We start from the raw sequence: 16,013 nt of genomic DNA, 5'->3' as shown, positions 1-16,013 counted from the left end.
TTAAAGATGTCCAACAAAGAGGGATGGAAAGAAGATGAGAGGTGATTTTGTAGCTATTTATCACTTTATTTTTCAGATAAATGTGCTTACAAATATTTTAAAAATCAGGAAACTGGTTTATCCTAGTATCTAATCTCCTGTAAGAGGGACCAAACATTTAATACAACTTCAACTCAGCCACCAAAAAGTGTATGACAGTGCATGCCTGCTCCTGTCTTTCTGTCTGGTTCAGGAGCAGGACAGCAGAGCCCAGGCTGTCTCTCAGTTAATGTGCTGATGTGCTCTCATTGATGTCACTGCCCTGCCATGAGGTCACTTAGTCTGTAGAGAGTACCTCCAATGGGACATCACGGAATTGCGGCAGGGACACTAGTAGCAGTGTCTTTGTCTCTTGGAGGAGGAACTCAGAGAGGAAAGAGGGAAGAGAAAAGGATATGTCTGGACACTTTTTAGTGTTTCTTGTTTGGCTTGATGCCTTGAAATGGACAGAAAAAAAAAATTTAATTTATGGGCCAAACAAAAGGTTCCTTTAATTAAAATTTAGGAGCCCATTTCAACAAGAGATATTTGGAAAGCAGCCCTGGAGAAAGAAGACATTATGCTATGACAAAATGAACCTCAGAAAGTCAAAATTCATTGGTAAAATGAATCTAAAATAAAGTGAGGAGCAAATCAGGGAGCAAAAGAGAAGACACTAAGAAGCTATGCTGAATACAAAAGATTTAATTCCAAGAGAACTCTATGAAATCACACAAAGAGAACAAGTCAGATCTTCAGCTGCTCTGGGACAGCTTTCAGAGACCTATCTTTGGAAACTCTCTCATCCATGGCAAAATATTAGCCCAGCACTTAGTACATTTTTGCTCACAAATACACTGTTTGCTGTGATTCAGCTCTCTTGGAATGGACAGGATGCTTCTTGGCAGGAGAGGGGCCCAGAACAAGGGTGTTTCAGAATTCCTCCCTCTTGTAAAACTTACGGGGTAGGATAACAGGTGAGGGTTCAGACTGTGCCTGTGACACAATGCTGTTCAAGATATTTTGTGTGCCTGTTTTGTGCTCCCAACATAGCTACAAGTAGAAAGAACAGAAACACCAGAACAAATCAATGGAAAATAATCAATTTTTAGGTGCAGCAACATTTTGTTGGTTCCGAGCAGTTTTCCAGGTAACTGAAACCCCTTTGGGTAATTGCCATCTTCTTTTCTCCACCATCGACCTTCCTTTTTCTGTGCTCAGCCAAATACTCTCTTGCTCTGCCAGCACCCAGTCACCATGGAGTTAAAAAAGAGGCAATATTTCTATAATTGACTACGTCATTCTCTTTTTTATATCCTTGACAGTCACCTTTCTGGTACTACAGCAACCCAGCCTACTTACCTTCTTTTCTGACTTCATTAGTGGACTACCTTCATACTTGTGTTGAAAGGTCATTTCTACATCCCATCTCAGTTACCACCAGACACTCTCCCGATGTAAGCATCCTTTCGTCACTGATACCTTTAAGTACGTCTTTTTATACATTTATCCCTGCTATTCTTTGCTTTGCAGGCTGTCATGGTGCATTCAAGTAGCCTCCAGCACCTCTCTCTTATGCCTTCATAACCTCTTCTTTCCCTTTAGACCCACAGTAACTTCACATTGACTACTGGTGTGCTCCAACCACCTGGCCACAAATGCAATCAATTCTTCTTTCTATTTACCAACACTTTTTTTATCCTTCATTGACTCTTATTGGTGGTTCTGAGTGCCTTGGAAATATCTTTACGTTCTCTATTTGTATACTATCTGGCAATATGAGCTCTTGATTCATTGCTAGGCTCTTTGGGAATATAAAAAGATTAACTGGAATAATCATGAGGAGGAGGACTGGGTTGTGTGGAAACCAGTTTGGCATACCAGCATAATTTCATAGACTGACTGATGAATACAATGCATTTTGCACCACTAATAACTTTCTCGGAAAGATAAAACATGAACACTTGGGAAAATGTATGAACAGCTTCTCAGTGAGGGATTTTTCTTTCAGCTAAGGTTGATGTGTGAGCTGATGTGAGGTGACATTTCACTCAGTAGCTGAGTAAAATGTTGCCTCTGGGCAGACGGTATTGGTTTCCAGTGCTCCCAGTAATGAAACAGGGACTAAGAAAGAAGGAAATAGTTTTTGCATTCGCTGCAATATATTTACTAACAGATCTGGCACCAAAAAAAAAAAAAAAAGAAGAAAAAAGCAACCAGTTTCTGTTCTAGGGGGAAGCAGACAATTTATGTTTTTTCTACAGTTTTAATCAAGACCCACTGTCTTGTCCCACACAAATCTGATAGTCTTGTATTGTACTGTGATGAATTTTGCCATAACTCTGATGCATGGCTCACACAGGGCCGAAGGTCAGAGAGAAACTTCTGCTCACAGCCATCTGTGTATTTTAACCTGCTTCTTACCCATGAGCTGCTCATAGACTTTGGAGACTGCTAAGGTCAGATGGAGTCATTATGATTATCTAGTCTGATCTCCCGCACGACACATTGAAACAACAGTGGATCCCTGCATCTCTTAGGAAGCTGTTCAAATGTTTAGTGACATCTCTGCTGAACACAGGCACGAGTCCTAACTGGTAGGGCAGCAGTTTCTTACTATGCTTACTCAGAAGTGGTCAACTGATTACTAATCATTTGGTCCATCCTTACTGAACCTATTAAATATTGTTCCTGGTTTACTCCAGCCTGGGAAGACTTAAGTGTGCACAAAGGCAGCATGAAGCCAGAGGAGTGAATGAAGCCTACATAATGGATGATGCTCCACTTTTGTGACAATATTTAAGCTTAAGACCTCAAAAGAGCAAGAGAAAGTTAAATGTCTGAGATTATTCTCACAGATTAGTTATCATCCTGTACACCGGATAGTTCAGTTCACCCTAGACATCTGAGTGTGGGATTCATTTACTTAAACCGTAGTGGCTAATGCCACCACTAATGCCCTAGGGTATCCAAGACGTCAGCATAGGGCTGGCAGGTAAGATACAGGACATCAGGGAGGCCTTACCTTTCAGGAATAGCAGCTGGATGTCAGATGGGTACTCCCCAGTACTTAAGAAGATGCTCGATACCTATGTGAGGACAACCTTTATGCCTCTTCTTTCTGAATCATTCTTTAGGCTCTTCTGTTGTCTAAGACATCTGCTGTCAGTTAGGGTGCACATGCAGTTATATAAATTTGACTGTTTCTCTATTGAACTGTATTCCTTGCATTAATTCAGTTCAGGATTAGGAATATTCAATGTCAAGCACTAAGAGAACTGAGGAATTCCCAAGTATGGCAGACTTTCAGGGGGTTAAAGAAATTCAGTGATACTACACAATGCACTTGCATATCTAACAGGAATGATCTATCTCACTGGACTTCAGGTGTCTCCGTCTGAACTAGCTATCTGATGTCTACTTTGTAGTCAATGGAGGACTATCAAATAGGACTGCCTGGAGCAACTCATGCCTACATTTCTCCATGAAGAATTGTTCCTTCAATGACTACAGAAAGGATTCTGTTTGACTATCTGAAGTGGAGATTTCTACACCGTTCTACAGCTATCTACAGATTAATCTCATCCTTTTCGTCTCCAGAATGAAACACCAACTAAGTGGGCTTTAATTTTTTTAAAATCTATTTCAAGTAGAGAAATGCAGTTGGATTCTCCTTGGCTGTTCATGTACTCCTACACACTTAAACCAATGTTGCTTACTTTTGGCTAATGTAGCTTGAAACACCTTAAAATCACCTCATTTTAAGAAACTCACAAGCATCCCCTAGCAGATCCCCTTTGGTCTCCTTAGAGACACTAAAAAAAAATAAATCTAAGTTTTGGTTTCATATCAGAGGTTCAGTTATTAGGCTTCAGATTCTAACACTGAATTCTAAATCCCTTTTGGAAATTCAGAGGGATCATCTTGATGAGCTAGGGTAAATACTGCCACTGGGTTGCAGTATTCTTTATCAGAAAGCATATTGTTCACATTTGCTTGTGTTCCTCTTCTCGTTCATTCAGAATGCCTGCCATTCCTTCAGTTTTAGTGTCCTGTGTGAGTTCCTGCAGTTTAGGAGTACAGTTTCAGGAGATGTCCTTGACACAGGGCAGATACACTCATTGCTGACCATTGTGCTCAACATAGGTACTGCAGCGTAACACAGCATGTGCAGTGTGCATTTTTCAACCATAACACCATGACCAAACTTGTATGAAACACTTTTCATAATTTCATTTAATTCTGTGCAACCTTAACATATTAATCACCCAGGAGTCCAAGATTTGATGGCACTTTCTCATTTCTTGTAATTCATAAAAGCCCTAATACATTTTTCCCTGGCATGGTGGCAAACAGCAAAACTGTATATCTGTCATACTTAATTGATGAGAAATATTAGGGCTAATTTGTGTTAAAGAAGAGCTGCTTGGGTAGATTTTACTCAATTTTATGATATATAGTACTAAATGACTGCTGGAATCAATTCCTAGGAATAAAACCTAAAATAGTATAAAGAAATCAATATGAATCCTCAGTCCCAGACCTTTCATGGAATTAGGAGATGTAAGGTGATCATTGCATACAAATTGATTTTTCTGGCTGCCAGGCTACTAAATATAAGTATCTAGCTGCTTATACATTCACGTACACACATCTGCATATGGTATTTTAAATAAGCAAAGGTATAATTTTTTAATGGATTAATTCATGCTACATTCTGCATCATGGAAGTGTATAGTGTCCACTTGTGGAAGTTAAAATGCACAAACCCTCTAGTTATTATGTTTTTGGAACTAGGAAAATGCAAAAGCAAAATTCAGAACTGATGCAGATGAGCACAACTTCCCTGCTTTCTGTTTTACCTGTTTGTCTTGTTCCTGTTTCTAGCAAGGCTGAGTTCTACACATATAAAAACCAAGTGTTTGAAAATTAGATGGTGTGAAATTCTGGAGAAACTCGTGTCAATTATAAATCGCCCTCTTTAACCTGCCAGTGATTTCAGTGGAGCCAGGATTTATGGCTGGATTGCTCCCAGCTGCATGAGGAGAGTGCGTCATTCACACTGGCTCTGCGGGACCATGCTGGGGTGGGAAGCAGCACGGCTGGGGATTGCGTCCATTCTCTCCGGAGAACAGATCCATGCTCCAACAGTAGAGAAGCAAGACTTCTTCTGCTGCCACAGCTAAAACCTGCACCCAGTATTTTATCATGCCACATATACCTGGATATTTACCCAAACACCGGGTGGGAGTCCTGACTCTTAGAATGTGTTCTCCCAGCCATACTGGAGTCTCTATCTCATTCATGGTACTGTGCTGTCATAACACAGCAACAAAACAAACCCAGAAAATATTTCCAGCCACAATGTTGTGTGGCTCTGGTTTTCTGCAAAAACTGGCATTGCAATCTTGAGCATGGAAAACAGCACTTTTCTTTGCGAGTATGATGTTCCAAAACTGTGGCTCTGCTGGTCACAATTCAGCCCATAAAAAATTAAAGTAGACAGGGATGTTGGATGACAAATTAACTGCACTGAGACTCAGTACATCTTTTCACCGGAGGAACAGAATGGTAGCATTGGAAAGATTTACTCCACTCTCTGTATTTTAGTTGAAACAAGCTGCAAATGGCCTTTTGGAAACCTGTTTCTCTTTCCACTTGTGTTTGCAGTCTCAAGGTATTGAGTTATGAATTCATCCCTCAAGCTATATTATTCTGATGTGGTTCGTGAACCATTTTCAAAGGTCCTTTTTTTTTACCACTCTGCGAGACATTGTAGCCTTTCGTATGTCCACAAAGTAACAAACCCATAAGTGTTCACTCGTATTTCCCAAAAGCATGGCTCAAGTAAGGTAATGGAGACGGATGAGAGTTGTGGAAGGGAAGGCTGCTCGCCTTCTGCTCCAGCATGTGACTGTTGCACAAAGCAGCATTCACTGAAATGGGGCTATAGACCCTGGAGATTCCCAGTCAACCAATTTCTGAGCATCCTTTTTTTTTTTTTTTTTTTGTTCAAGTGAGTTAGTAAAATTGTGAGTCAGGGAGAGTAAAAACCATAAAACAGTGGTATAACCTTAGTCTTTCCCCTCTAGTGTGATTTCACCCCACCCTGTATTCTCTACCCCGCCTTTGCTGTAGGGCTCGTTTTGGCTTAATCCTTCTTTTTCATAAATACACTTTATTTCAAAACATGAGCAGAAAGATCCTGAGCTCTTGCGCTTCCAAAATTACCATGACCTCAGAGATGGAATAACTTTAAATGATGCACACTAAAGCTATCCTCATGAGTAGAAATGAAATATTTAGCATCTGAGGAAGCTTCCATTTTAGCTGTTCATCTTCTTTTCAGTGTGACATTTCTACCCAGCTTCCACATACATACCTCATTTCAATTACAGACTTAAAAGAAGTCAGACTTAGCATAACTGTTCACAGTAGTGAGGTGAAAGGCTTCAGAGTTTTATATTTCTCTAAACATATGCAACAAAGCTTACAAGCTCAATCTTTGCAAGTATATCCCCATTGTTTGAAAACATTTTATTTCTAGATCTCAATCAGTTGAAAAAGGAATCTGTTTTTCACAATTTCCTGATGTATCTCTAATGCATTTTGACTAGTGGGACTCTCAACATAAAATTTCATGGTAGGCTTTTATGTGTGCATGCTTGTGTATAATACAAAGGACTTTTAAGAAAACACTGTAACACATAAAAAGAACGTTGCCCAGTCAATTGCCAAGACTAAAATATTTAGTTATTATATTTCAGAAAGTGGAGAAATTTCAATTACCTTGTAAATGAGCTTTTGAGCTTTTCCTACATATTACTTACCACTCTCAGTGCAAGTTGACACATGACCGTCTCTGCAAGCTTGGGAACAGACGGTAAAATCCCTAGAGATCTACAATACAGATAAGTGAATAGATAAAAATTACTTTCCCACCTCTCAGTGTTAGTTTAAAAAAAAACCCAAGCATACAACAAAACCAAAAACGCTATGGAAAGTTGTTAGATATTTTCACAAGTTTCCATATGGCAGCTCCAATGACTTCATAAATTACTTGGACACAGGACTGGAAGGGACACAAAGCAAGTTTGCAGATGACACAAAACTTGGAAGAGCTGGTGACTCCCTCAAAGGCAGGGAGGCCCTGCAGGGGACCTCGACAAATAAGAGGAGTGGGCAATCACCAACCATATGAAGTTCAACAAGGGAAAGTGCCGGATTCTGCAACCCATGATGTACGTACAGCCTGGGGAACGAGACTGTAGAAAGTAGTGCTGTGGAAAAGGACCTGGGAGTCCTGTTTGACAGCAGTGCCCTGGCAGCCAGGAGGACCAACTGCATCCTGGGGGCATCAGGCAAAGCATTGCCAGCCAGTTGAGGGTAGGCATTGTCCCCTCTCTGTTCTGCACTGGGGTGGCCTGACCTGGAATATTGTGTGCAGTTTTGGGCACCACAACACAAGAAAGATATTAAGCCATTAGAAGGTGTCCAAAGAAGGGCAACAAAGATGGTGAAGGGCCTTGAGTGGAAGCCGCATGAGGAGCAGCTGAGGTCACTTGGTGTGTTCAGCCTGGTGGAGATTGAGGGGAGACCTCATCACAGACCTCACTTCCTCATGAGGGGAAAAGTTGAGGCAGGCACTGATCTCTTCTCTGTGGTGACCAGGGACAGGACCTGAGGGAATGGCATAAAGCTATGTCAGGGGAGGATTAGGTTGGATATTTGGAAAAATGTTCTTCATCCAAAGGGTTGTGGGGCACTGGAACAGGCTCCCCAGGGAATTGGTCACAGCACCTGTGAGCTGACAGTGTTCAAGAGGTCTTTGGACATATGCTCGTCACATCGTGTGACTCCTGTGGATGGTCCTGTGCGGGGCCAGGAGTTGGACTTGATGATCCTTGTGGGTCCCTTCCAAATCCCCATATTTTGTGATTCTGTGATTCCAACTGAGCACAAAAAGGGTTCCCATTGCATTATGCTGCCCCTGCATACCACGGTTAGAATAGAAGAATAAAGAAAAAATGCCAGTGAGGATCATGAAGTTCGGCCGGGGGGGGATGGGCCAAACTGTCCTTAAGATAAGAATCATCTCTGCAGTTTTGGTCATTGCAAAAAGCAAAACTAAATATCAATTTCTTTTTGGAATATCAAATTAGTTTCTTCACATCATTCCCAAATTGCTGGTGGTTGAAAGAAGAATATTCCTCTGGGTGCAAGGGAATTTGAAAATGCGAATGACCACATATGCTTATCAGGAGTGAGAAAAGACCCAGAGACAAAAGTGTTATAGGCATTTGAGAAAAGTTGCAAACACCACCAAATTCAGACTGTTTCACAGATTGACAGATGGTGGGATTTTGTTCCCTTAGTCTTCTAAGAAGGATATCTACTAAAGACATGTTGGTGGCATGACCTGGAGGTGTCTAAGCCAACCTTCTGACAATGTGGGTCTCATCACCAGGCCAGGTCAGCCACGGCTCTATCTAACCAAATCTTGAACACCTCCAAGAATGGAGATGTTTATCACACCTCTGAATACCTTTTTCCTCTGCTAAACAATCCCTCCACTGAGAATTATTTTGCTAAAATCCAGTCTGAACCTCCCACACTGCAGTTTGTGGCTTTTGTCCTTTGTTACCTCATCAGCCACTACAGAGAAGAAATTATTACTGTTGTCTTTATAACTGCATTTTGAATCATCAGGTGACATGGTATCTTTCTTTAGCCTTCTCTTCACCAGGCTAACTAAGGTCATCTTCCACAGTATCTCCTTGGAATTCATTCACTCTAAGTTCTTGGCCATTGACCACTTTGGTAGCACCTTTCTAGACCCTTTCCACCTTTTCCACTTGAACAGGACTCAGTAGTCCATTGCCAAGTAGTTGGAAATAATATTTTCCCTGGATCTGCTGGTTGTGCTTCTCCTCATACTGTATCTTTAATCTAGATATATACATCTGAGCTGTTTCTCTTCATTTTGTTGATAGAGAACTGGAGAGAAAGAAGCATCTCTAAGGATGATTCACCTCATATTTATGTAGATATCTAACACAAGTCAAATAAATCATACGCTGGTAGTGCTTTTTACTTTCCATCAGAATGGGGACTAACCCTGCTGATGAAACCTACAGTGGAAATGTGTAACACTGAATAAAATGAATCCCACCTGTTCAGACCCTAGGAGCAGTAATTCATTAACTAGTAAATAAGGACGACAGTAGACAGGTAATTATCAAAAGCTCCTCGGGAGAAAATAAATATTTTATCATTCCAGTATGCTGAAGTCTTGATGTTGTTTTCTATGTGTAGGGACAGATTTTCAAAGATATTCAAATATCTAAATATGTGGATAGACACCTGCTACAAATCACAAATGGACAATTTGGCAAGGTATTGAAAAGCAGTAGTGATCTGGGTTCCTAACTCATCTCCAGGCTTTGTAAGTCTCACTATCTATTTCAGTTCCTTTGCAAATCTGTTTTTCAATGCTCTTTTGATCATGGACTTCTAAGTTGCTTAGTTACTTTTAGAAATCAGACCCAGCGAGCCTCCATTTCTAGAGCGTCGCACAGAAAATCATGTGATTATATTTGGTACATCAATTTCCCAATTCTACCTGGGCAATATCAGCTCACTGTGATAAAATCCCAATAAAACCCACAAACGCTGTGTTCTCTATTCACCTGTAAAAGATGCAATCAGAATATGTATCTAGATGCAAATAAGTCTTGATGGTAATGCATTTGCACTGCAGTTCCTTTCAAAGTCTGATTGTCTTCAATTCCCCATACCAGATGCAATTCCTGCAAAAGATTGACAAAACAGTTGCAATTAAAAAGACACTCTCCAAAATGATTAGGATGAAAAAAATCAATCTTCCCTGACCATCATCTCTAATTCCCAGCTCGCAGGTGGACCACTATGTAATTATATATCCATATCACACACACACACACACACACACACACACACACACACACACAGAGTTTCCATATCAGTACTGGTTATTCACGATGACAAAAATATCATTTCCAGAATGATATGAAACTCAACATTTGTTTCACAATAAACTAACAAATAAGTCCTGTGATGCCTTAAAATACCTATTTGCCAAAGGACTGTCTGTTTGAAAGTAATTACAAGAATGAACCCCAGATAGTCCCATTGTCAAGTTACAGTGGTGTTTGTTTGGCTTAACTAACACGAATTGTGGCAGAGAAAAATCAGATACAAAGCTGAACAAAGCATGTATTCAGTGACACGTCTGTTCTTTTCTGGGCTATTCAAGTAGCGTACTTTGAACTTGAGAGAGAGAGAAAATAAACTTCTGTGAGCAGGAAAACAAGGAGCAGAACACATAAAGGATGTGTGGGGTGTCATATCTTCCAATTATGCATCTATACAGTGTGTGTAGCACTGAATGTTTATAAATATGAGTCATCAGCATATTCATCAGTATATTCATTAATGTATATACTCATGAAATACACAGCAACCTAGAAAAATCCCCAAACTACAAGGGATACATTGAGAGTAAAAGCCAGGACAGCCTTTGTAAATCCAAACAGTGCTATCTGACATTGCCAGAATTATAATTGTCTACCTGTTACTGCTGCCTCTGCTGCCTCCTCGCAAAGCTCAGTTGAAGGAGCTCCACGGCCAGATGTACCCAGCTCTAGTGTGGTTCCTCTGAGAACAGCATGCTGTTCCTCCTGTCCACTTCCCTGCCTTTTCCCAACAGCCAGCTTCCTCACTGCGCGCTGGACAGCGGCTTATTCTGGCAAGTCTAACCCTGAACTATCCTGCTGGATGTGCTGCAGCATGATATGTCTCATTGATTCTGGAAGGCCTTCCTGAGCACAGCTGAGGCCACATTTTCAAGCTGGATGTTTAAAAAGTAAACAAGACTTGAGCATGGACTGAGCAGTGCCCTTCTCATTTGTCACAGAGGTACCCAAGGGAACCATTTTAATGGGGCACAGGGAATGCTGCAACAAGAGAGTCCTGAAATGCTCCTTAGTGTTGTCAGAAGTCTAGTGCAATGCCTGCCATAATAATTAATAATCAGAAAGAAGTAAAAATATTGTTTATATTGATGAACCTACCACATAGAATTGTAAAAAACTCACCAACCTCCAAAGACTGAAAATAAATCCTCAGACACAATGAGGCTCTCCTCAATTCCTGAATATACTCATGGAAAAAGGTTCAGTTTAGTCTGGCATGTATTCCTCCTTTTTATTTTTTTTTTTAATCCACCCTGTATTTCCATCATATATCTGGAAACCTTTTCGTGAGTTTGCATAGTTTCATGGATTTTGGCACATCATTTCTGATAACCTAAAAATATTTTGGGAAGCCAATCACCATCGTGGCTTTTAGGTATCAGAAGATGCAGCCATCCAGTCATTTATCACATGGCTGAAGATCATCAAAACAGTCCATGCAATGTTCAGCAGCCCATCTGTGTCATCTCATCTATCAGTCTGTAATGATGGTGGTCCTTGTAGTATCGGACTGAAGCTGCTGAGCTCCTTTGATTTGTTTAGCTGAATTTTTTCTATGCCTCTACAACAGGTTTGCAGTACGGCCCTTTACAAATCCTTTTGGACACCGGTCCTACAGGTGATAGGATTTGGCTTATGCCGCAGCCAGTCTCTTCAGAAATGTTGCATCCAGGTTGGGCATCACACACTGAAGTAAGATCTGATGAACTGAGAGAACTACAGGTTTTTAGATGCTTATCCCAGAAATCTTTGTGGGACCAGAGGGGAGGGAGAGCACCAGTCCAGTATGACGAGTTAAGAGATAAAACATGCAGAAAAGTGTTGGGCTGTATGTAGAACAGGAAAGATAATAGAATCATAGAATGGATTTCGCTGAAAGGGCTCTTCAAAGATCATCTAGTCTAACCCCCTCCCATGGGCAGAGACACCTTCGACTAGATTAAGTTGATCAGACTACATACAACCTAACTTTGACACTTCAAATGGATGGGCCATCCATAACTCCTCTGGGTAACCTGTTCCAGTGTCTCATCACTCTCACTGTAAAAAATTTTCTTCCTCATGTTCAATCTAAATCTATCTTCTTTCAGCTTAAAACTATCACCCCTTCTCCTGTCACTATAGTCCTTCGTAAAAAGTTTTTCTTCTTATGAGCCCTTCTTATAATTTGGACAGCCTCCATAAGATCTCCTTGGAGCCTTCCCTTTCCGAGGCTGAACAATCCCAACTCTCTCAGCCTTTCTTCTCAGGATAGGTGTTCCATCTCTCCTCTGGACCTGCTCCAACAGGTCCATGTCTTTCCTGTGCTGAGAACTCCAGAGCTGGATGCAGCGCTCCAGATAGGGTCTCATGAGAACAGACTAGAGGGACAGAATCACCTCTCTTGCCCTTCTTGCCACACTGCTTTTGATGCAGCCCAGGATACAACTGGCTTTCTGGGCTGCAAGTGCATATTGCTGGCTCATGTCCAGCTTTTCATCCACCAGCACCCCCAAATCCTTCTTGGTAAGGCTGCTCTCAATCCAGTCCATCTGTACTGATATCGGGGACTGCCCTGAACCATGTGTAGGATCTTGCACTTGGCTTTTTGGAATTTCATGAGGTCTGCATGGGCCCACTCCGCAAGTCTATCAAGGTCCCTCCAGGGCATTCCTTTCCTTTAGCATATCAACTGCACCACTCAACTTGGCATCATCTGCAGACTCTCTCAGAGTGCACTCAATCCCACATATCTATGTTGTATTAAAGAGTACTGGATCCTCGAGGGTCACCACTTGTTACTGGTGTCACTTGGACATTGATCCATGGACTATAACATTTTGGTCATGGTCATTCAACCAATTCCTTATCCACCTAACAGTCCATCCATCAAAACCACACCTTGCTAATTTAAAGATAAGAATGTTGTGGTGGCCTGCATCAAAGGCCTTACAGGTCAGAGAGATGGCACCTTTCCTTGTTCATTAATGAAGTTGCTCCATTGTAGATGGTCACTAAAATAGTCCAGGTGCTAACTCTTGAGATAGATGCATCATTAATGACACCCGAGAACAAGTGCAAACTAAACATTTTCCAATAAACTTTGAAAACGTAGAAAGGTGAGAATCTATGAGTAGAGGTGAACATTTCACAGAGAGTCAATAGCCTGAAAATAAGTAATTTGAACAATTTATAAAGACATTATTAAAGTCCTTATTAGGAGGTGATTAAGAGGTCAAAAAGAAAAAAGGACAATGAGATAATTAATGTTATAGAATGAATGAGTTGCAAAAAATGGAACTTTCAATAAAATTAAAAGGTAGGAGTCTCAAAACCTCTTAAAGGAAATACTTCACAGAACCAATAGGTCAATTGTGGAACTTCTCATCAAAGGAAGTTGAGAGCAAGAACTAACCAGGATGTTTCTGTGGGTGTCAGAATTACTGTAATTAGTTATGTGTATTCTGGAGGGAACATTAAACCACATGCTTCAGAGCTGATTATCAACTCTGGTACACCTCAAATGAGAAGAGAATAGGGAGGAGAAAGAGATTACCTGATACAAGACTGCTGCAATATCATAATGTCTGACTGTAATACCTCCTGTCTGTCAGAGATAGAGTACAATGCACAGACCTCAGATTCAACTTTACAAGGCAGCCTCTCTTTTGCACAGCAGTTGCCTGGCCACAGCTTTCTGAGACACTGATTATTCTAGCAGCACTGGAGCGTGAGTCACAAGAATAGTGTCTTTTCCGGGATGTACATGAGGATCTTGTTTTATTTCTCATCAGTTGTGACTGGGTCATCTAAAAATGTCCCAAGACAGCCTAATCTAAAGTTTTAAGCCTTTGATGATCTACAAATTTCCTTGCTTTCCAATATTCCTTTTTCTGACATTAGCAATATAGATATCCTATCATTCCAACTATGATGCCTGCCTTTTCACTTCTCTCCATTCTAAAGCTGTATGGTGTGATGACCCATTTGTTGAAGGACAGTGTTTATGAATTTTATTAGACATAAGCTTGAAAAGGCTAATTGTGCCCTTAAATCCACAGAGGTTGCCTTTGAAATCACTGTGTGACTGAGGTGGGACAAACAAGGATAGACTGTAGTTTTGGAAGGTTTTGCTTGTAGCAAAATTAACTTTTAAGGGTGATGGAACTGGAACAGGTTTTCCAGAGAAGCTGTGGAGGTCTAATCCCTGGGAGTGTTCAAGGATAGGCTGGATGAGGCTCTGAGCAACCTGGTCTAGTGGAAGGTGTCCCTGCCCATGGCAGGGAGGTTGGAACTAGGTGATCTTTAGGATCCCTTCCAACCCAAACCATTCTAGGATATGATTCTATGATATGGTGATAATCAAAGAAATATTCTGTGTTTTCTTCGATTTCATTTTGTGATTATTCAAATAATTACACACCCTGGATTCATATTAATTTATAAATTGCAACTAGGATAGACAGGAGTTGAAGGATAATTGGATTGTTTACATAAATTAGATCCCTCAGGTATATCCAGGACAAAGTCAGGATATTCAAGCAGAAGAAGAGATGTGAAAAAATACAGAAAGAGTTGGAATAAATTGAAAGACAACCCACTTAGTCACATGGAGAGCATGTAGCTTACTAAAACATACAACAGACCTAAAGGGCAGTAATCTATTTTTGGATTTTGATCTGACTGCAATCAAATGACTATGGAGCATGTATTCTGTGCATTATCTCTATTATCTCTTTTAATAATAGGTTGGTGAATAATTGTAGGTGGGTTGTCATATTTTAGAAGAAAAATTCCTTCTGAATTCCACCTCCACCACAAAATTTTCTTCTCAGGCTGGTTCTGCACTGAGCTATTTGAGTTTCACACAAAATCTTATTTATTTTATTTATTTTGTGTTTTCCATAACCCTTTTGGCATGCTGATTTCTAATAAGATTTTCAAGGTAGAAATTGCCCTTCTACAGAATAAGCATGTGCAAGGTTATGTCAGGTTACAAAACTAGATATTTTCAAAGACTAGACAGGATATCCTTTCCTTGCCAAAGCTGATGCTATGGATTTGAGACATAATATCTCGTAGTAGGAGACATATGAAATGTTATTTCAGGGGGTTGCAAATAAAGAACATATTTGGATAAGCTAATATTGTGTTCCTTAATTTTACTGACTTCATCTAGGGACAGAAGCAACTAAGATATAAGTGATCAAATGTATTAGCAAAAAGAGGGAGCTGCTCTGCTGCTGTTTACTATTTCTATTTAGGAATGCAATTTATTTAAAAATAAGACATATTTTTATTAGCAATGTTTGTCTTGCACAGCGAGGGAGCTAGTAATTAACAAGCCTGGATAGTGTGATTCTCTCCTACACAACAATGGGAAAAAAAAGTTTGCTTTCAGTACCTTGGAAACAGGAGGAGAATGAAAAAGAATAGCTCCTGCTCCAGTCAGCAAGTATGAGGCTGTGGTGGAGAGTAGTTTTTTAGATGGTTGTCTGCTTAAGTGACTGTGTAAGTTCTGAGATATCACAATGATGGATGTTTTTTAAATGCCCAGGTAAGTAGATAGATATGACAACCAGAGCAGTTCTGGGTTTAACCTGAAATGAGACACTCCATCACCGTGTCATCTCTGGAAAGTCAGTTGACCTTCTTGTTCCTGAATCAGACCAGCTGTAAGAGCTGATAAAAAGCTGATTTTCTATTAAACCAAGAGCTTAATCCTTACTTATGGTTTTCCAGGGAAGCCTTTTAGTTGATTCAGGTAGATCTGGGCTCAGGTCTTAAATAGTTCGCATTGATTGAACAAGCCTTCTTTGCTGTGCCTCATTTTGCACTTCTGCCTTCCTCCTGACTTTCTATAGGGCAAGCACTAAACATTAACTCCTAGAGACAGCTGAAAGGCTCAAGAGTCTGGGCTCTCACCTCCCCTCTCCTACCTCTCAGTTTCTTATTCTTGTACACATGGCTTTTTTGTCAGGAGTTTATTATTTCGCTGTTTTA

This window comes from Chiroxiphia lanceolata, chromosome 2 (genome assembly GCF_009829145.1).
Source record: "Chiroxiphia lanceolata isolate bChiLan1 chromosome 2, bChiLan1.pri, whole genome shotgun sequence".
NCBI lineage: Eukaryota > Metazoa > Chordata > Aves > Passeriformes > Pipridae > Chiroxiphia > Chiroxiphia lanceolata.
Note: the sequence above shows the minus strand (reverse complement) of the source record.